At 46.9% G+C, this 22010-nt stretch overlaps 1 long non-coding RNA gene across 1 annotated transcript; it reads right to left on the bottom strand.

The window, feature by feature from the left end:
* Positions 1-3861: 3861 nt before the first annotated feature.
* LOC133051105 (uncharacterized) lies at positions 3862-17713 on the bottom strand. The gene is made up of 7 exons (XR_009691774.1): positions 17421-17713; positions 16186-16223; positions 9074-9234; positions 5384-5461; positions 4553-4697; positions 4364-4441; positions 3862-4252 (listed from the first exon to the last, which is right to left on the bottom strand). It is a non-coding gene; the product is annotated as an uncharacterized LOC133051105 (long non-coding RNA).
* Positions 17714-22010: the final 4297 nt, after the last annotated feature.

The raw sequence follows: 22010 nt of genomic DNA, 5'->3' as shown, positions 1-22010 counted from the left end.
CATCTCAGAAGGTGGGAGGCCTTGTGCACCCCCTTTTCTAGACAAGGAAACAAGTTCAGACAGGTAAGCAGTTTGCCCAAGACCATGCAGTCTGTAAACGGCAGAGCCATGATTGGAGAATTTACTGCCTTTTTATCCTGCACACCTAACCGTCTGACTTTACTGTCTCAGCTCCACCCGATAAAGCTTTACTGAGCATGTGCTATGTACCTAGCTCTGTGCAGGGGATACCGCAGTGAACAAAACAGATGAAACAAGAGACCCCTACCCCATGGAGCTTATATTCTAGAGGCAGGAGACAGTAATCAAGCAAGTAAATTATGAGTGGTAGTGAATAAGTGTCACACGGAGAATGAAAACATTCTCATTTTGATGGGGGGCTTCCCTGATGGACCAGTGGTTAAGACTTCCCCACTCCCAATGCAGGGGGCCAGGGTTCGATCCCTGGCCAAAGATATCAACCTGTAGGCTGCAGGTGCAGCAGAAAAATAAAACAGGGTGATGGGGTGGAATGACTGAGAGGTTTATTTTATTTATTTCTTGGGGTATAGTTGCTTTAAAGTGGTGTGTTAGGCTCTGCTGTACATCAAAGAGAATGAGCTACAGGTATACACACATTCCCTCACTCTTGGACCTCCCACCACCCCATCCCACCCGTCTAGGTCACCGCAGGGCACTGAGCTGAGCTCCCTGCACTGTGCAGCAAGATCCCACTAGCTATCTCTTTTATACATGGCTGTGCTCATGTGTCACCCCAGTCTCCCAATTCTCTCTCCCCCCAATCAAGCCCCCTTATCTACATGTCCATTCTCTACATCTGGGTCAGAGACTTACTTTAGACTGGAAGGTCAAGGAAGGTGATATTGGAGCTGAGAAAACCCCCTTGTGGAAAGAGCCAGGGAAGAGCATTCCTAGCAAAGAGAATAGCGTGTGCAAAGGCCCTGAGGCAGGAGTGTGCTTCGTGTGTTGGAGGCAGTGTGTCTGGACTGGAGTAAGGGGGAGAGTGAGAAGAGAGCAAGTGGGAGACGCAAGCAGTGAGCAGCTTCTGCTGAGCCTCGTGGGCTGTGGTCAAGAGTCAAGATTTTATTCTCAGCTGTGGGTTTCAGCTGGGGCAGTATTTGGCTTGACTTCTGTGAGGAATTCAGCTTTGACTGCAGTGTGCCTGTCTTCACAGCAAAATCAGAAACTGCCACCTCAGAACTTGGCATGCACCCTTTGACATATTTGGGGCCCACATGGTCCCTAGGCCAGCCCTTTGAATGATAGCCCCCACCTTCCTCTGTAACATCAGGCCTTTCATTTAACAGAGAAGTATTTATCAATGGCAGTGACATTCCCCCACCCCCACCCCCCTGCCCAAACTGAGAGCTTTAAACCCACGGAATAGTACATTAGGTGAGACAGAGCATGATATCATTCAAGGGGAGTGTTGGAGCATTTCCTCTGTGCCTGGCCCTGTACTGGACACTGGAGATCCAAAAGTGACCCAGAAAGCACCAGTCCTTGCCCTCCTGAAGCTCAGACAGACAGATGGCAATAGGGCTGTGATGGGAGAAACAGAAAGCCTATCAGAGCACAGAAGAGTTGCCTGGCCCTGCCCAGAGGTTCAGGGAAGTGTATTAGCCAGAGTCTTGGCTGCAAGTGAAAGGAAGTCAGCTTAACTTGATTAGGTGTGGAAAAGTGTGCATTTGTTGGCTCGTAGAGCTAGGAAGGAGACAATCAAGGGCAAAACTATAAGGAATTTGACCTTAGAGACTGGAATCGAGACGCAACTCCATTAGGACACTCTTCCCATTCATTTCTCTTCTCCACTTGTCTCAGCTCAGATGTGTCCCCTTCCACTGCATGTAGTGGGGAAAATGGCTATATATTTACAGACACAGACTCAATCCTTCTAGCACCACAGTCCAGAGGTAAAATGGCAGAATCTCCTCCAGTCCTAAATAAAAGTAAATCCCAGGGAAGGGCTCTGGTTGGTTTGACTAGGGTCACATGCCAACCCTGCACTGACTGGGCTATCCAAGGGAATGGAATGCTTTGATTGGCCAGATCACAGTCACATGTTCAGATTGTGTGGCTCTGGAAAAAGAGGGGAGAGTTAAAAATATTAGGTTGAACCATATGAAATTGCCAGTTCTGTAGGTTAGAAATGGCAGAATATTGGCAATTTCATTGGTTGAAACGAAATAGTCACCAGAAAAGTAGGATGGTAAAACTTGTTGGGTATATAAAAGCAATAGAAACCCCAGAGTACCACTCAGAAGAATTTTTGGAGGAGGAAGTGATATTACTGAGACATAGGGAATGAACAGAAATTAGATGAAGACATAGTGGTGATGGGAGAGTAGGGGGGACATGTTCCAAGCAGATGGAACAGCTTATGCAAAGCCTGTCATGGAGTTACAAGGGAAGACTTGTCCTTGTACTCTGGAGATGGAGTGCTGTGATTGGGCAAACCTGAGTTGTGTGTCCAACCAATGAGGGAGTGAGGAAGGGGGCACATGCCCCAAAGGAAAATTGAGAAGCTTTACCAGGAGACAGGGATTCTTGGCAGGCAAAACCAAAATATATCCAGTTCAAAATTTCTTTTTTAGGCCTTGGCATCTCCAAGCAGAGGTTTGCAATCTTATTTCAACTACACCACTCATGTCTGAACTCAGATTTGTCTTACATGATTCAAATTCAAATAATAATTGGTCACTTTTTCTGGATTTTGGCTGGGCATACAGAGATGGACTTTTGAAGACACATTAGGCTGCAAGAAACAAAACCTAATTAACATGACTCAAGATGTTTTCTTATCTCAATGACCCATTATCCTACTCTTTTTTTCCACCTTCCTTAGAACAGTTTCACACTTTAGGCTTGTTGCATTATGGTCACAAAATGGCCACCACAGCTTCAAGTCTCTCATCCTCGTATCAGTGAACTAAGCAGGAAGGAAAGGAACAAATGGAAGAATTTTCTCTCTGCTGGAGAAGAAAAAAAATCCTAAAATAAAAAAAATAGCAGCAATAAATGCAGGTATAGGGCTTAACCTCTGCCAATTGTTTTCAATTATTTACATAAATTAGCTTATTTCATGGCCCTTCCACTGCAGAGGCAGGTGATCCACACTAGGCCTTCTCTAATTTCATAATCCACAGAATCTGTGAGCATAATAAGATATTTGTTGTTTCACTCCATTATGTTTAGGGTGTTTGTTATAACTTGGATGATATTGTTTGTGTGAAAGCTGGAGCCATGGCTGCCATTTTGAGATCATGAGGTAGCCAGAGTAAAGTTGGTCAACAGAGATGGAAAGAATCTGGTTTCCCAGTGACATTATTAAGTGAATGAATCCTAGAACTGCCCTGCCAACTCACTTTTTATTATGTATGATAATACATTCATTTCTGTTCTACCCATTTGAGTTGGGTTTCTGACACCTATTATAGGATAAAGAATCCTGATATAGACTTCTATCTGTCTTAGGTACACATGGAAAAGAGATACACATTTCACACAAACAGGGAAAGACTTATAAACATGTGCACAAATACACATACACTTACACACGTGTGGGCATGAATATGCTGTTATGCATCTTCAGACTCCGGTTTGGGCAGATACTTGCTTGGATGCATATACACACAGTCACAGAAGGCAGGCACACACAAGTATATGCACCCTGTAATGAATTTTGCTTGCACCACACAGACATCCACACTCAGTCACAGATCCACAGTAACACACACACACACACACACACACACACACTCAAGGATTCACTTATTGCAGAATGTTCCAACTCCTTACAGTTTATTTCTGCAGCTCTATAAATAAGGGGTGAGGGACTTTCCTGATGTTCTAGTGGCTAAGGCTCTACACTCCCAATGCAGGGAGTCCAGGTTCCATCCCTGGTCAGGGAACTAGATCCTACATGCCGCAACTAAGAGTTCAAATGCCACAACTGAGAGTTCGCATGCTATAACTAAAGATCCTGCATGCTGCAATGAAGCTGGAAGATCCCATGTGCTGAAACTAAGACCAGTGCAGCCAAATAAATACATATTTTTTTTAAAAGGGGTGAGAAGAAATATCTTCAGGCAGGACTGGGGTTAATGCATAAACAAGGTCTGGAGTCTCAGATGGGCTGAAAGTAGGTCCTGGTTCTCAGATGCACACGTCTCTTCTGGTGACACAATTCACATCCCAAGTGAGAAGGTGGAAGAGGTTGAATGTGGCAGGCCTTGAGGCTCTCTTGAGACTCCTGTGGGAGAGATGAGAAGTTTCCCACTGATGCCCAGTTTCCCCATTGCCCAGGCATCAGCCTCCACCTTACCCAGGGCCCAGATATTCATCCTCTTCCAGGGTCACTCACCTTCTCTGGGGCCTCCTGGAGCTGATGAAGCCAGTGCTGGAAGCGGCCCTGAGGCCTTCAGCCTGCTGTGGGCTGAGCCTGGACCCAAGCACAGGAAAGGGTGGTGTGTGAGACAGGACTTGGGACAGAGGGGTGAGGTCCCATCTTCCCAGAACCCACAGACCCAGCCCAGGTGCCCTGGGCACTCACACAGGCCTGGAGCTTGGAGTGGATGTAGTGTATTGTGAGAAGGGGCTGCTCCAGGGTGTGGTCCAGGGATGAGGTAATCACAGCTCCCAGGATGCTTCAGGGTCAGGACCAGCTCTGCCTCTAAGGCTATGGGATGCTCCCACACCTGAGAGGTGAGAGAGAACAGGTGATGTGGAAAGGTGAGGAAGGATAGGCAAGAATGCTCAGTGAAGTGGAGACAGGTAGGGAATCCAGGGGAGGAGGGCAGGTGACATGAGACACACGATGGACACAGGTGATGGGACAGGTTACAAGGGAGCAAGTAGAGGGGAACACGTGGAAGGAGACTGTTGAAGGGGATACATACAGGTGAGGCAGAACGACAGGGGAAGAGACAGGTGAAAAACTGAAATAGGGACAAATGAAAAGTGAATCACAGGAGGGCTCACAGAGGTTTGAAGAGGTGGGGATGGAGAGGGACCGAGGTGGGAGTCAGTGGCGAGGGGAAGAGGGAGTCAGTGTTGAGAGTAGATGGTGATAAGGGGGGGGGGGGGAGGGCAAGGGTCACAGGTCGGGGACAGAGTTGGGAGAGAAAAGGAGAAATGAGAAGGAAATAGGGAAGAGAGCAGGTGAGAGGGACAGGTGAGGGAGACAGGAAAGTGAACCCTGGGGAGGGACAGGGACAGGGTCAGGGGAGCATTTGAGAAGGGACAGGGGCACAGGACAGATGAGCAAAGACCAGAGGAAGGGAAATACAGATGAGCTAAAGGAGGCGCGAGGCCAGCTGCAGAGCTAGAGTTAGAGGTGGGTGGGGCCAGGTGAGGACAGGTAGGCCTGACTCTCCCAACTTACCTGCAGGTGCTTCAGGTCCCGGGTCCTGGGGAAGAGGCGGGAGGTGAGGTCCCAGTCCTTCTGCAAGAGTGGGTCTTCCTAGAGAGCAAGGACAAGGTTGGATCACAGCGGGAGGGTTGGGGGCTAACAGCAAGGATGAGGGTCTAGCAGGAGGGCTTGAGTTTAACCCATAGGCAAGAGGCAAGGGGTTGTGCCATGCCAAGTCGCTTCAGTAGTTTCTGACTCTCTGTGACCCCATGGACTGTAGTCCGTCAGGCTTCTCTGTCCATGGGATTCTCCAGGCAACAATACTGGAGTGGGTTGCCACGCTCTTCTTCAGAGGATCTTCCTGACCCAGGAATCAAACCTGAGTCTCTTACGTCTCCTACACTGGCAGGTGGGTTCTTTACCGCTAGTGCCACCAGGAAAGCCTGAGTCGAGAGATTCAGTCAGTTCGGTTTAGTTGCTCAGTTGTGTCTGACTCTTTGCGACCCCATGGACTGCAGCATGCCATGCTTTCCTGTCCATCACCAACTCCTGGAGCTTACTCAAACTTATGACCGTTGAGTCGGTGATGCCATCCAACCATCTCATCCTCTGTTGTCCCCTTCTCCTCCCACCTTCCATCTTTCCCAGCATCAGGGTCTTTTCCAATGAGTCAGTTCTTCCATCAGGTGGCCAAAGTATTGGGGTTTCAGCTTCAGCATCAGTCCTTCCAATGAATATTCAGGACTGACTTCCTTTAGTATGGACTGGTTTGATCTCCTTGCAGCCCAAGGGACTCTCAAGAGTCTTCTCCAACACCACAGTTTAAAAGCATCAATTCTTCAGTGCTTCTTCAACTCACATCTGTACATGACTACTGGAAAAACCATAGCTTTGACTAGATGGACCTTTGTTGGCAAAGTAATGTCTCTGCTTTTTAATATACTGCCTAGGTTGATCATAGCTTTTCTTCCAAGGAGTAAGCATCTTTTGATTTCATGGCTGCAGTGATTTTGCAGTCCCCAAAATAAAGTCTGTCACTGTTTCCATTGTTTCCCCATCTATTTGCCATGAAGTGATGGAACTGGATGCCATGATCTTAGGTTTCTGAATGTTGAGTTTTAAGCCAACTTTCTCACTCTCCTCTTTCACCTTCATCAAGAGGCTCTTTAGTTCTTCACTTTCTGCCATAAGGGTGGTGTTATTTGCATATCTGAGGTTATTGATATTTCTCCCGGCAATCTTGATTCTAGCTTGTGCTTCATCCAGCCTGGCATTTCACATGAAATAAGCAGGGTGACAATATACTATCTTGACCTATTCCTTTCCCAATTTGGAACCAGTCTGTTGTTCCATTTCTGGTTCTAACTGGTGCTTCTTGACCTGCATACAGATTTCTCAGGAGGCAGGTCAGGTGGTCTTGTATTCCCATATATTGAAGAATTTTCCACAGTTTGTTGTGATCCACACAGTTAAAGGCTTTGGCATAGCCAATAAAGCAGAAGTAGATGTTTTTCTGGAACTCTCTTGCTTTTTCAATGATCCAGTGGATGTTAGCAATTTGATCTCTGGTTCCTCTGCCTTTTCTAAATCCAGCTTGAACATCTGGAAGTTCATGGTTCATGTACTGTTGAAGCCTGGCTTGGAGAATTTTGAGCATTACTTTGCTAGTGTGTGAGATGAGTGCAACTGTGTGGTAGTTTGAACATTCTTTGGCATTGCCTTTCTTTGGGACTGGAATGAAAACTGACCTTTTCTAGTCCTGTGGCCACTGCTGAGTTTTCCAAATTTGCTGGCATATTGAGTGCAGCACTTTCACAGCATCATCTTTTAGGATTTGAAAGAGCTCATCTGGAATTCCATCACCTCCACTAGCTTTGTTCGTAGTGATGCTTCCTAAGGCCCACTTGACTTCACATTCCAGGATGTCTGGCTCTAGGTGAGTGATCACACCATCGTGGTTATCTGGGTCATGAAGATCTTTTTTGTATAGTTCTTCTGTGTATTCTTGCCACCTCTTCTTAATACCTTCTCCTTCTGTTAGGTCCATACCGTTTCTGTCCTTTTATTGTGCCCATCTTTGCATGAAATGTTCTCTTGGTATTTTTAATTTTCTTGAAGAGATCTCTAGTCTTTCCCATTCTATTGTTTTCCTCTATTTCTTTGCACTCATCACTGAGGAAGGCTTTCTTATCTCTCCTTGCTATTCTTTGGAATAGCTGGAGACAGAGGATGAGATGGTTGGATGGCATCTCCGACTCAGTGGACATGAGTTTTAGTAAACTCGGGGAGTTGGTGATGGACAGGGAGGCCTGGTGTCTGTGGTCCATGGGGTTGCAAAGAGTTGGACATGACTGAGCGACTGAACTAAACTGAAGAGATTAGAGATTAGTTGTAGACAAAAAGTTAGACGCAGCCTGTAGCAAGAGGAGAGAGGTTAAGCCATCAGTAGCAGGGCAGCAGCTTGGCTATGGCAGAAGGGGTAGAGGTTAGCCCATGATAATAGGGACTTAATGGGTGTGTGTGTGTGTGTGTGTGTGTGTGTGTGTGTGTTGGTTGTGCCACATGGCTTGTGGGATCTTAATTCCCCAACCAAGGAGCAAATCTTGGCCCTTGGTAGTAAGAACACAAAGTCCTAACCACTGGTTGTGTTGTGTTAGTTGCTCAGTCATGTCTGACTCTTTGCGACCCCATGGACTGTAGCCCACCAGGCTCCTTTGTACATGGGATTTCCCAGGCAAGAATACTGGAGTGGGGTGCTATTCCCTTTTCCAGGTGATCTTCCTGACCCAGGGATTACACCTGCGTCTCGTGTCTCCACTAGCATCACCTGGGAAGTCACTGGATCACTAGAGAATTCCCATCCTTTTCTTTCTTGAAGGCCACCAGCTCACCTGGCAGCAGAGATTTGAGCATGCCATTGTTGCAGCCTTTCCTGGTTGTGGTGGGGACAGGACGTACTCTGGCCAAGCCCAGCCCCTTGGCCACCAGAACTAGCATCCATGCTGCAGCCATGGCCAAATTTCCACTGCTTCTCCAGCTGCATAGCTCAGCTTTCTAGCCAGGCTAAATGAGCTATCCTGGCTGAGGTTTGTGAAGCGAAAAGGCAAGTGACTTTGACTTGAAAGGCATGATTGGGTGTGGCCAGCTGGCTGAGCCAGGTGAGTTGACATGTGTGGGTGAGGCAGGGTGAGCTCAGCACCATGCCCAGAAGAAAAGAGAATCTGAAATCCCAGGAGGGCTCTGGAGATGTTCCTATGAATCCCTGGGATGTTGGGGAGCCCCTGATGGAGGCTGAGGCAGGAGGAGAGGTGGGAAGCTATCACAACAGGGCAGGGGCTGGGGTGGGGTGGGTGTGGGTGAGGCTGCTGGAGTGGCAGAGAGGAAGCTTCCTCCATTGGTTTAAGTGTTTTTCACGAACCCATTCATTTTATGCTCTGAACATTCCCGTGGGTAGTTATTTTTATGATCACTCCCATTTTACTGGTGAGGAAACGAGGGCACAAGAGGGTAAAGTGACTTAACCTTAGGTCCCACAGATGTTTAATGGCAGAGTTGGGGTTTGAATGGAGTTCCATGCACTTACTCCCTACTCTGTGTACAGCCAAAGTATAAGATGGAAACCTCTGGGGCTCAAGATGCCTAGCTTTCCTTTCTCTCCCTCTGGGTAGCATGAAAGGGTAGGAGGCTCCTTGTCTGCAGGGCAAGAGCACTTGCTGGGGCTACCTGAAAAGCAGGCACTGAGGAGGGCTTTCAGAATGCAGGTGGAGTCTGGTTGCTTTGCTGTCATCATCCCCTGCGGTAATAAACATTGTGCAGCAAGGAGGGAATTGCTCTGATGTACTGGAACTTCATATTTTTCATTTCTTTATTTCTTTTTCTTGGCCCTAAGGTGCAGAAAGATATTAATCATACTCTTCAGATCATAATATAGAATCGCCATTGGTCCATGAAAGACTCTCTAAGGTTTTACCCCCAGCCTCATGCCCAATCCCTACCCTCCTTCCCCTTCACAGACACCCACTTTAATGCCCTTGATATATAGCTGCAAAGATGTAGCTTTACACTTTGTGATTTTGAATGTGTATATGTTGTTTCCAATTTACATAAACGGGATTGGGCTATATATCTTCTGTTTATCCCCCCTCTTTTTTTGTTTGTTTGTTAGCTTAATAGTATGTTTCTGAGATCTCCCCATATAGGGGTATACTTCAAGCTCTCTGTTGCCAACTGCTGCATTGTGTTCCAGGGTATGCCTGCAGCAATCTGTTACTTATTTATTTCCCCAGTGAAGGACACTTAGGTTGCCTTCAGCTCTCCATTACCATGAGGCTCACACACATCCTCTCTGTGGGAGGTTTTCTAGGATGTACTGAGTACATCATGTGAAATGCCGGGCTGGATGAATCACAGACTGGAATCAAGATTGCCGGAAGAAATATCAACAACCTCAAATACGCAGATGATACTACTCTAATGGCAGAAAGCGAAAAGGAGCTAAAGAGCCTCTTGATGAGGGTGAAAGATGAGAGTGAAAAAGCTGGCTTAAAACTCAACATTCAAAAAACTAAGATCATGGTATCCAGTCCCATCACTTCATGGCAAATGGATGGGGAAACAATGGAAACAGTGGCAGATTTTGTTTTATTGGGCTCCAAAATCACTGCGGACGGTGACTGCAGCCATGAAATGAAAAGATGCTTGCTCTTTGGAAGGAAAGCTATGACAAATCTAGAAAGCATATTAAAAAGCAGAGACATCACTTTGCTGAGAAAGGACAGTCTAGTCAAAGCTATGGTTTTTCCAGTAGTCATGTATGCATGTGAGAGTTCGACTATAAAGAAAGCTGAGTGCCGAAGAATTGATGCTTTTGAACTGTAGTGTTGGAGAAGACTCTTGACTCCCTTGGACTGCAAGGAGATCAAACTAGTCAATCCTAAAGGAAATCCTAAAGGAAATCAGTCCTGAATATTCATTGGAAGGGCTGATGCTGAAGCTCCAATCCTTTGGCCACCTGATGCAAAGAGCTGACTCATTGGAAAAGACCCTGACGCAGGGAAAGATTGAGGGCAGGAGGAGAATGGGATGACAGAGGATGAGATGGTTGGATGGCATCACCGACTTGATGGACATGAGTTTGCGCAAGCTCCAGGAGATGGTAAAGGACAGGGAACCCTAGTGTGCTGCAGTCCAGGGGTTGCAAAGAGTTGGACATGACTTAGAGAATGAACAGGAACAACTATAGCCCTGACCTGGTGCCCCCACTGTATCCCTTCAGCTCATTTTCTCCCTCACTTGTGCATCCAGTGGGTTGCCACACACATCGACAACCTCTCACCGCATGTGCCCTGTATCTTTCTGCTTCTCCATCTGAGGTCTTTCTCCTGTCTGCATGCAGGACAGGAAGTGCTAAGATTAATTCCCCAGGGGCAGTCTTCAACCAATGAGGATCAGGAGCCTGGGATGAAGTATTTCTGTTTCCTTTTCTTTGGTGACTCAGTTCTGAGGTGTGCTCTACATGATTCCTAAACTCCTTAGAGGGTCCCTGGTAGGCATGACCTTGAGTTGTTCATGGTGGTCACCCTTTGGGGGTTGGGACTACTGTGAGGAAGCAAGATAGCTAGGGTGCAAAATTTAATGGGTCACCCAATGCCTCACTCTGCGCCATTTATTGCCTTTTTCCCCCTCTTTCTTTTCTTAAAAATTAAAAAATATTTTGGCCACACCACACAGCTTGTGGGACCATCACCCCTCGACCATGGATTGAACCCAGCAGTAATAGCAGCAAATACCAACTACTAGGCCACTAGGGAACTCATAGCTCTTTCCTCTTGAATCCCAATTTTCCCACTCCCTTGAATTTCCTGGGGATACCTCCCAAATAAACTACCTGTACCCTTGGTTCAGGGCCTGCCCTTGGGAGACCCCAAACTAAATCCTGATCCTTATTCAGGAGCAGGATTTCTGGGTCATTACAGGGCACATCTGTCCTTATATTGTCTATTTAGCACCATTCAATAGAGTTTTCTGCAATGATGGAAGTGTTCTGTATATGCATTGTCCAATATGGTAGTTACTAGCCACATGTGACTGTTGAGTGCTTACAATTTGGCTAGTGCAAAGGAGGAACTGAAATTTCAGTTTCTTTCATTTTTCTTTAATTTAAATCTAGTTCCTACACGTGCCTTGTGGCTACCATAATGGGCAGTGCAGTTCTAAATACTTATTTTGTTCTCCCATACAGTTGCACCTGCTTCATTCCCTTCAGAGATGCTTGAGAGACCCTGTATCCCTGTAAGAGGGTGGACGCCTCCGCACCTGGCTCTGACTTAGATGATGAGGTCCTAGTCTTTGACTATGAGCTTGATGCAAAATAGATGCGACTTTTGAGGTTGAGGAAAGAGATGAGTGAATTTTGCATGTGGAAGGAATGTAAATATTTGATGGCCAGAAAGCAGATTGTAGTAGCTTTGAAACATGTCTTCAAGAAGTGGGTCTGTCTTGTTTCCTTCGATCTGGGTTGTCCTTTGTTGGGTTGTACCTTGCAGACCTGAAAGCCCTATACTTGGCTTCCCCGGTGGCTCAGTGGTAAAGAACCCGCCTGACAGTGTAGGAGACACAGGTCTGATCCCTGGGCCACGAAGATTCCCCTGGAAAAGGAAATGGCAACCTATTCCAGTATTCTTGCCTGGAAAATTCTATGGACAGAGGATCCTGGTGGGCTACAGTCCATGGGGTCGCAGAGAGTTGGACATGACTTAGCAACTAAACAACAACAACAATAAAAGGACAAATATTGTGTGGTTCTCCTTATAGAAAATATCTAAGATAGGCAGTTTATAGAAACAGAAAATAGTTTAGCAGATACCCAGGACTAGTAGCAGGGGAGAAGGAGTTATTACTTAATATGTACAGAGTTTCTGTTTGGATGCTGAAAAAGTTTTGGAAACAGATAGTGGTGATGGTTTACAATATAGTGAATTTACTTAATGCCACTGAATTATACACTTAAAAATGGTTTAAATGTTAGGTATTCCCTGACAGTCCAGTGGTTAGGACCTCACATGTCCACTGCAGGGGGCCTAGGTTTGATATCTGGTCAGGGAACTAAGATCTACAAGCCACGAGGTATGGACAAGAAAAAAGTTTAAAGTGGCAAATTTTACTATGTGTATATATATTACCACAATTAAGGAGGTTTAAAAAGGTAACCTTACTGGAAGAATGGAATTCCAATGTTTTATATTTAAAAAAAAACATATACAATGACCAAGTGGAGATTTATTCCATGAAAGCAGGTTCAGTTCAGTTCAGTTCAGTTCAGTCACTCAGTCATGTCCGACTTTTTGGGACCCCATGGACTGCAGCACTGCAGAATAGGGGAAAATATTTGCAAATGATGTGACCTATGAGGGATTAATATCCAACATATATAAATAGCTCAATACAACTCAACATCATAAAAAACAAACAATCCAGTTTTAAAATGGGCAGGAGAACTGAATGGATATCATCCAAAGAGGAATTGCAGATGACCAACAGGCACATAATAAGATACACAACATTGCTAACCATTCAGTTCAGTTCAGTTCAGTCGCTCAGTCGTGTCCGACTCTTTGCGACCCCATGAATCGCAGCACGCCAGGCCTCCCTGTCCATCACCAACTCCCAGAGTTTACTCAAACTCATGCCCATCAAGTCGGTGATGCCATCCAGCCATCTCATCCTCTGTCGTCCCCTTCTCCTCCTGCCCCCAATCCCTCCCAGCATCAGGGTCTTTTCCAATAAGTCAACTCTTTGCATGAGGTGGCCAAAGTACTGGAGTTTCAGCTTCAGCATCAGTCCTTCCAATGAATATTCAGGACTGATTTCCTTTATGATTGACTGGTTGGATCTCCTTGCAGTCCAAGGGACTCTGAAGAGTCTTCTCCAACACCACAGTTCAGAAGCATCAATTCTTTGGCGCCCAGCCTTCTTTATAGTCCAACTCTCACATCCATACACGACTACTGGGAAAACCATAGTTTTGACTAGATGGACCTTTGTTGGCAAAGTAATGTCTCTGCTTTTAATATGCTGTCTAGGTTGGTCACAGCCTTTCTACCAGGGAGCAAGCATCTTTTAATTTCATAGCTGCATGAGACAATTGAAAACAACTGAAAACCAGAATTAAAAATACAATACTCCTTATAATTGCTTAAAAAAACCCACTTAGCTATAAATCAACAAAATATGAATAGAATCTGTATGTTAAAAGTTACAAAATTCTGATGAAATGTTTAGAGTCCATGTGCATCCTGCTTGCTGCACCATAGGCAGATAGATTGAGAAATGAGTTGTTGGGTCAAGGAATAGTGACTTTAATCGGAAAGCCAGCAGACCAAAAAGATGGTGGAGTACTGCCCCAAAGAAGCATCTTACCTGAGTTAGAATTCAAGCTCCTTTTATACTAAAAGGGGAGCTGAGTAAGCCTGGTTGTTGCAAACTTCTTGGTATGGGAATCCTTTGGTCTTGCAGCTGTTCACTGTAGGTTTAATTACAATCCTATAAACGTCCAACAAGACCAATGTTTTTCTCTTTTTGCAACTTTTAATCTCTATATGAAAGGGAAAGGATTATATCTTTAAAGGTCAGAGGCTTGAGAATGGCCTGTCATGTCTATTTCAGGCTAGCGGCAACATGCTTTACAAAGGTGCAGATCCAGAATCAGGAAGTGGGGGCAACAGAACACAAAGGGTTAGCATTAAAGGAATAGATCCAATTGGAATCAAGCTTGTTCTCTTTTTTACAGACAGACACCAAAGGAGAAATAAATAAAGGTAGAGACATATGGTGTTAATGAACTGGAATACTCAATGTAGTCGAGATATCAGTTCTCCCCAGGGTGATCTATAATTCAATGTAACTCCTCTCAAAATGCCAACAAGATTTTTTTTTTGGTATATATACACACATACTTATCTTAAAATTTATATGGATTATTATATTTAAATTTATATGGAAAAGAAAAAGAACTAGAACAGCTAAAACAATACTAAAAAAGAAAAAGTACTAGAGACATCACCCTACCTAATCTCAAGACTTACTGGATAGTGACAGCAATCAAGACAGTGTGATCCTGGGCGAAGCACAGACACATCAGTCAATGCAACAGAATAGAGAACCCCAAAATGGGGCCACATAAGTATGCCCAAATGAATTTTGACAAAAACTGAAAAACAATCCAATAAAGGAAGGATAGTCTTTTTAACAAATGGTGCTGGAACAACTGGACATTAGTAGGCAAATATATGAACCTGGACCTAAACTTCATACCACATACAAAGGTTAACTCAAAACAGGTCATACTGGAAAGCAGAAATAAAGACAAAGTCATAGAGAATGGATGTATGGATACCAAGGAGGGGAAGGGAGGTGGAATGCAATGAGAGAATGGAATTGACATATACGCATGAGTATGTATAAAACAGCTAACTAATGAGAACCTACTGTATAGCACAGGGAACTCTGTTCAATGTTAGCGCCACCTGGGAAGCTCCATTTAATGCTCTGTGACCTAAACGGGAAGGTAATCCAAAAATGAGGGTATACATGTATGTATGTATGTATGTATGTATGTTTGTATGTATACATATATATACATACATATGGGCTGCCCTGGTGTCTCAGTGGTAAAGAATCCGCTTGCCAATGCAGGAGATGAGGATTTGATCCCTGCATTGGGAAGATCTCCTGGAGGAGGAAATGGCAACCCATTTCAGTATTCTTACCTGGAGAATCCCATGGACAGAGGAGCCTGGCAGGCTACAGTCCATAGGGTCACACAGTCAGACACGACTGAGCACACACATGTATATGTATAGCTGATCCACTTCGCTGTCCAGCAGAACTGACATAACATTGTAAAGCAACTATACTCCAATAAAAATTAATTAACAAAAAATAGGTCAGGTCTTCCCAGGTGGCTCAGTGGTAAAGAATTTGCCTGCCGATGCAGGAGGTGTTCAATCCCTGATCAGGGAAGATCCCACATGCCGTGGAGCAACTAAGCCCAAACATCACAACTATTGAGCCTGTGCTCTAGACCCTGGGAGCTGCAACTACTGAGCCCGTGTGCCACAACTACTTAAGCCTGCGTGCCTTAGAGCCTGTGCTCGGGAAAAAGAGAAACCACTGCAAAGAGAAGCCTGTGCACCACAACTAGAGAAAAACCTGGGCCATTTGCAAACCACATATCTGACAAGGACTAGGGTCTAGAATACATTGTAAAACCCTTAAAACTTATCAATTAGAAAACAAACCCAAAAATCCAATTAGAAAATGGGCAGAAAACATTGAAATTTCACCGAATGGTGTATTCAGTTGACAAATGAAGATAGAAAAGATGTCAGCATCACTTGCCATTGTGCATGCTCAGTCCCTTCAGTTGTGTCTGACTCTTTGCGACCCTATGGACTGTAGCCCGTCAGGCTCCTCTGTCCATGAAGAATACTGGAGTGGGTTGCCATGCCCTCCTCCAGGAGATCTTCCGACACAGGGATCAAACCCTCATCTCCTGCATTGCAAGCAGATTTTTTACCCCCTGACTCACCTGGGAAGCCCTGCCATTAGGAAGATGCAAATTAAAATTATACAAATTAAAATCATGATAAAATGATGATCCATCATGTAGTATGCACCTAAGTAGCCTGACTAATCATAATAATAACAATAAGAGAACCAAATGCTGGTGAGAATTAGAAGAAACTATAACTCATATATTGCTGATGGGAATGTAAAATGGTACGGCCACTCTCGAAAACAGTTGGAGATTTCTTAAAAAGTAAGCATACACTTACATTGCATTACTCAGCAGTCACGATCCTGGGCATTTATCCTAGAGAAATGAAAATGCATGTTCACAGAAAAATCTGATATGAATGTTCATGGCAGCTTCCATAGCTCATCAAACAGTTGTTGTTTAGTCGCTAAGTCATGTCCGACTCTTTTGTAACCCCATGGACTGTAGCCCACCAGGATCCTCTGTCCATGGGGTTTTCCAGGCAAGAATACTGGAGAAGGTTGCCATTTCTTTCTCCAAGGGATCTTTCCGAATCCTCCTCTCTTGCATTGGCAGGAAGCTTCTTTACCACTTAGCCACCAGGGAAGCCCTTTAAGCTTTTTTAATACTAGCTAAACTAGTTAATATTATTAGTTTGCAGTAGCCCCAAACTAGAAACAATCTCTGTGTCCTTCAACTGGTGAATGGTTAATAGTCCATTGTCAGCACATCCGTTCAATGGAACAGTACTCAGCAATAAAAAGAAAGGAACTAGTGATACAGAAATTGAATGGATTTTAAGGGCGCTATGCCGAATGAAAAAAGCCAATTTCAAAAGGTTACATGCTATAGGATTCAATTTATATAACATTCTTGAAATGACAAATTATACAGATAGAGAACAGATTAGTAGTTGTCAAGGGTAACAGAAGAGCAGGGATGGTGTGACTGTATAATGATCTTTTTTTGGCCACGTCTCGGGGCTTGTGGGATCTTAGTTCCCTCACCAGGGATCCAACCTGGGTCCTTCGCAGTAAGAGTGCAAAGTGCTAACCACTGGATTGCCAGGAAATTCAGAATAAATCTGTACCTTGATTGTTGTACTTATACATCTTATACATGTGATATAAATGTCACCAAATTATATACAAGTTTTAAAAAAAATGTGCATTGGAAAACTGGGTAAGTCCCAGTAAGGTCTGTGGTCTAGTTAATTGCATTGTGACAATGTCAGTTTCCCAGTTTTGGGAAAGTGCTACAATTATGTAATAGTGGATCCAAGGAGCTTCTCTCTAGTATTTTTGCAACTTCTTGTAAGTCCACAGTATCGTAAAATTTTAGAAACTTTAATTTTTTTACGCAATAAATGTACTAAAAGGAGAACAAGAGATTGCATGAGTTTTTTTCGGTTCAGCTTTCCCCCTTTCTTCCTTACCTCCCTTTTCGCCCTTCCCTGCCCCACTCCAACCACCTTAGATAATCATTAACTCACAGCCTTTTCTATACACTTATATGAAATGCAGACTCACGCACATATTCTCCTTTGGTTTTACAAAAGTGGCATCGGTCACGTATTTCTCTGCAGTTTGCTTTTCTCCTTTCACAGTGCTCCTGAAACTGGCCAACTTTGTCCTGGGTGGTCAGGGTTGGGAAGCAGGAAGGGGAAGGCACGGTTTCCCAGCTTGGGGTGGGCAGAGCTGAGTCAGGGCACCTTTCTTGTGGTCTCAGCTCACCTCACACTGCCCACCCCTCCCTCGGTGCCCGCGGAGCCACCTTGAAATCTCTGGGGAGTCTCTCAGGAGCCTCACTGCCGGCTGGGTGGTGGCGGCGGGGCAGGCGGGGCAGGCGGGGCGGGGCGGGGCGGGGCGGGGCGGGGCAGGCGAGAGGGGGCGGGGCAGGCGGGGCAGGCGGGGCGGGGCGGGGCGGGGCAGGCGGGGCAGGCGGGGCGGGGCGGGGCGGGGCAGGCGAGAGGGGGCGGGGCGGGCCGGGGCGGGGCGGGGCGGGGCAGGCGAGAGGGGGCGGGGCAGGCGGGGCAGGCGGGGCGGGGCGGGGCGGGGCAGGCGAGAGGGGGCGGGGCAGGCGGGGCAGGCGGGGCGGGGCGGGGCGGGGCAGGCGAGAGGGGGCGGGGCAGGCGGGGCAGGCGGGGCGGGGCAGGCGAGAGGGGGCGGGGCAGGCGGGGCAGGCGGGGCGGGGCGGGGCGGGGCAGGCGGGGCAGGCGGGGCGGGGCGGGGCGGGGCAGGCGAGAGGGGGCGGGGCAGGCGGGGCAGGCGGGGCAGGCGGGGCGGGGCGGGGCGGGGCAGGCGAGAGGGGGCGGGGCGGGGCGGGGCGGGGCAGGCGAGAGTTGGCGGGGCAGGCGAGAGGGGCGGGGCGGGGCGGGGACCCAAGAGGCAAATACCGGGGAGCGTTTTCAAGGGCAGAGACTGGGAGATGGCCGGAAGGGGCCCTTCGGGTCAGCTATGGTAAGGGAGGTAGACTGGCTCCACCTACTTGCCCCGAGATCCCAGGGGCCTCCATCTCCTAGGCAGCCGCTCCTCCCCACCTGTTGCCAACCTCACTGGCAGGTCTGAGAAGACCCGCTGACCCCACATCCCTTCTGCGCCCTGAGGTCCCCAGCCTTGCTCAGCCTTGCCCAGCCCTGCCCAGGGTGCCCAGAAGCCCCGAGGGCGTCGAGGGGACCCCCGTATGGGAAACAGGAAGCCCCTGTTAGCAAAAAGGATACAGAAGAGGGGACAGGTGGAGAACAAGTGAAAGGGGACAGAGGAAAAAAATGGAGGCGGAAGGATAAAGGTGAAGAGGGTAAAGGTAAATCTGTGAGGAGTGACTGAGAGGGGACAGGTGGGCAAGGTAGGGGAGGGGAGCCACAGCTGGAAAAGAAACTGTGAGAAGGTGGAGTGACGCGCTCAGGGAGTTGGGACCCTGAGGGAGTTGAGGGGAAGTTAGGGGAGGGAGAAAAGTGAGGAGAGACAGTTTAGAGAGGCTGGGGAGAAGAGTCTAATGAAAGGGCCGGGTGAGGCGACCGAGAGGCAGGAGTTAGGACACTGCTTCTCTCTGACTTGCTCCTTGCTTGTGCCCGCCACCCGCACCCACCGCCTGCACCACTCAAATGTGTCTCCTCACCTCTCTGTCTTCTACCTGACTTTGAGAGTCTCCTGCCCCCCTTAACCTGACCCATTGTCCTGTTCAGCTTTGATCCTCACATATACCCATCTTTAGGCTCCCCCAACTCCTCGCGTGCTATGGCAGGTCTCAGCTTTCCCATCCTGTTGGGGGGCAAGCAGGAGCCATGTCCACCAACTCCCTGAGAATTCTTTCATTTTATATGTATGTATGTATGTATGTATAGTTTGTTTATTTTGGCTGTGCAGGTTCTTCCCTTGCAGAGTGCAGGCTTCTCTAGTTGTGGAGCTCAGGCTTACTTACCCCATGGTACGTGGGATCTTAGTTCCCCGATCAGGGATTGAACCTACATCCCTTGCATTGGGGATTCTTTATTTTTAACACCAAAAAGATTTTGTATTGGGGTGAAAGTGAAAGTCTCTCAGTCGTGTCCGACTCTGTGACCCCAAGGACTATACAGTCCATGAAATTCTCCAGGCCAGAATATTGGAGTGGGTAGCCATTCCCTTCTCCAGGGGATCTTCCCAACCCAGGGATCAAACCCAGGTCTCCCTCACTGCAGGCAGATTCTTTACCAGCTGAGCCACAAGGGAAGCCCAAGAATACTGGAGTGGGTAGCCTATTCCTTCTCCAGGGGATCTTCCTGACCAGGAATTGAACTAGGGTCTCCTGCATTGCACGTGGATTCTTTATCAACTGAGCTGTCAGGGAAGCCCCTTGTATTGGGGTATAGCTGATTAACGATGTTGTGATACTTTCAGGTGAAGGGCGAAGGAACTCAGTCATACATATACAGTTCTCCGTTCTCCCCAAGCCCCTCTCCCATTCAGGCTGGTACATAACATTGAGTAGAGTTCCATGTGCTATATAATAGGTCTTTGTTGTTTATCCATTTTAAATATAGAAGTGTGTACATGACCTTCCCAAAGTCCCTAACTATCTCTTCCCCTGTAAGGGGGATTCTTAATCACTGGTCTGCCAGGGAGGTCCCTCTCTCGTCATATGTTAATGAGCCTGTACTGTGGGCAGAGTGGGAGGGGGTCTCAGCCCACAGCATGAGGGATGGGGAGGGGGGATAGACCTCAGTAGTAAGAGCTATCTCTGTTGTCTCCCAGGGAAGGAGAGTGTGAGTCCACAGAGGCCCTGAGAGAGGCGTGCTGAGAGTGGGAGCCCTGGAGGTAAGCTTTTAGCGGGACAAGTAGGAAGTCATAAACCACGGTGGTGATATTTGAATGCTTACCCTATACTAGGCCCTGTTCTAAATGCATCACTTGTGTTATCCCCCTAAATCCTCAGGACAGTCTCAGGACCTAAGTCAGACATATTATTTCTATTTCCCATTTTCCAGATGAGCAAACTGAGACACAGAGAAGTAAAGCAAAGTGCCCTAGGCCACACAGCTTAGAAGTGATGGAGTCCATTCCATCCCAGGTGTGCCTGACTTGAGAACTGCTTAACACTCACGGGTGTGTGCATCTATGTCACTTCAGTTGTGTCTGACTCTGTGTGATTCTATGGACTGTAGCCTGCCAGGCTCCTCTGTCTATGGGATTCTCCAGGCAAGAATACTGGAGTGGGTAAACATGCCCTTCTTCAGGGGATCTTCCTGACCCAGGGATCGAACTGATGTCTCTTATGTCTCCTGGAGGCAGGTTCTTTACCATTAACGCCACCTGGGAAGCATCATTCATGGGAGAGGCTCACAAAGATGGTGAGCTTGAGCTGCTCTCTTGAACTCCTGGGGACTCCAACCTCACAACACAGCTGTATCTCCCAGGTGTGTGCCCCTAAATGTGCCACTTGGACCACGGCTGGACCTGTGGCCCTACCTGCTGGATGGAGAGGCTCAAGGGATAAGGACATGGCAGGGAAAAGTGAGTCATGGCTGGGCCACGGATTGGGCAGAGGGATAGATGGATAGACAGACAGATGTTGATCAGGGGAGGGAGGAAGGCCTCACCCAGATTTGCCTCTAACTTCTATGTGTGGAAGGGGTTGGTACTTCTTCTCTACAGGTGTATTTCTCTTGGAATCTGTCTCCCTCGTTGGGTGAGCCTGGGTTTGGCTTTTGCGTTTTTTTTCACAGCACTGGGTCTTCATTGCACCTCTCAGGCTGATCCCCAATCAGACCAGGGATCGAATCCCACGTACCCTACATTGGAAGGCAAATTCTTCACCACTGGATCACCAGGGAAGTCCCTCGGTTCAGCTTTTGACTTGGGTTTCAGACTCTGGCTCTTTGCCGCAGTCTGTTTTCCGGCTCTGGCCTCTATCTGGGTGTGTGCATCTCCATTTCAGTCTGTTTTCATGTTTTATCAATATCTTCCTGGCTCCTGAGGCCCCCTGGGGAGGGGCCTGATTTTAGCCTTGCTCTGTGTTTTTTAGCCTCAGCTGCACTTTAGAAACAGCTGGGAAGCTGATAATATAGCAAACATAGCAAGTGTTTATTGGGTGCATATCTGACACTGTTATAGTTAGGTTAACTCATTTAATCCTGGTTATGTGCTTATAAGGTAGGTATTATTATTATTCTCATTTTATAGATGAGGAAACCGAGACCTCAAGAAACCACTTCCTAATCTCATAGTTAATAATAGGCAGCACTGGGATTGAACCTAGTACTCCCTCAACTTTAACATATGTATGAATCACCTGGGGATACTGTTAACATGCAGATTTCTGATTCAGTATGTGGGGGGTTGGGCCTGAGATTCTGCATTTCTAACACTCTCCCAAGGTGATGCTGATGGTCTGTGGATCACACTTGAGGAGCAAGAATTTTAACCATTGTAAGTTACCACCTCTTGGTATAGAGCAGTGGTTCTCAAAGTGTGGTCCTTGGGCCAGCAGTATCAGCTTCACCTGGAACTTCTTTTTTTAATTAAAAAATTTTTTAATTTACTTATTTATTTTTAGCTGCGCTGGGTCTTTGTTGCTTTGCAAAGTCTGGTTGCGGCGAGCGGGGGTTACTCTCTAGTTGTGGTGCGTGGGCTTTTCATTGTGATG

Source organism: Dama dama, chromosome 4 (assembly GCF_033118175.1).
Source record: "Dama dama isolate Ldn47 chromosome 4, ASM3311817v1, whole genome shotgun sequence".
Lineage (NCBI taxonomy): Eukaryota > Metazoa > Chordata > Mammalia > Artiodactyla > Cervidae > Dama > Dama dama.
Note: the sequence above shows the minus strand (reverse complement) of the source record. Positions and strands in the feature narration are given on the sequence as shown.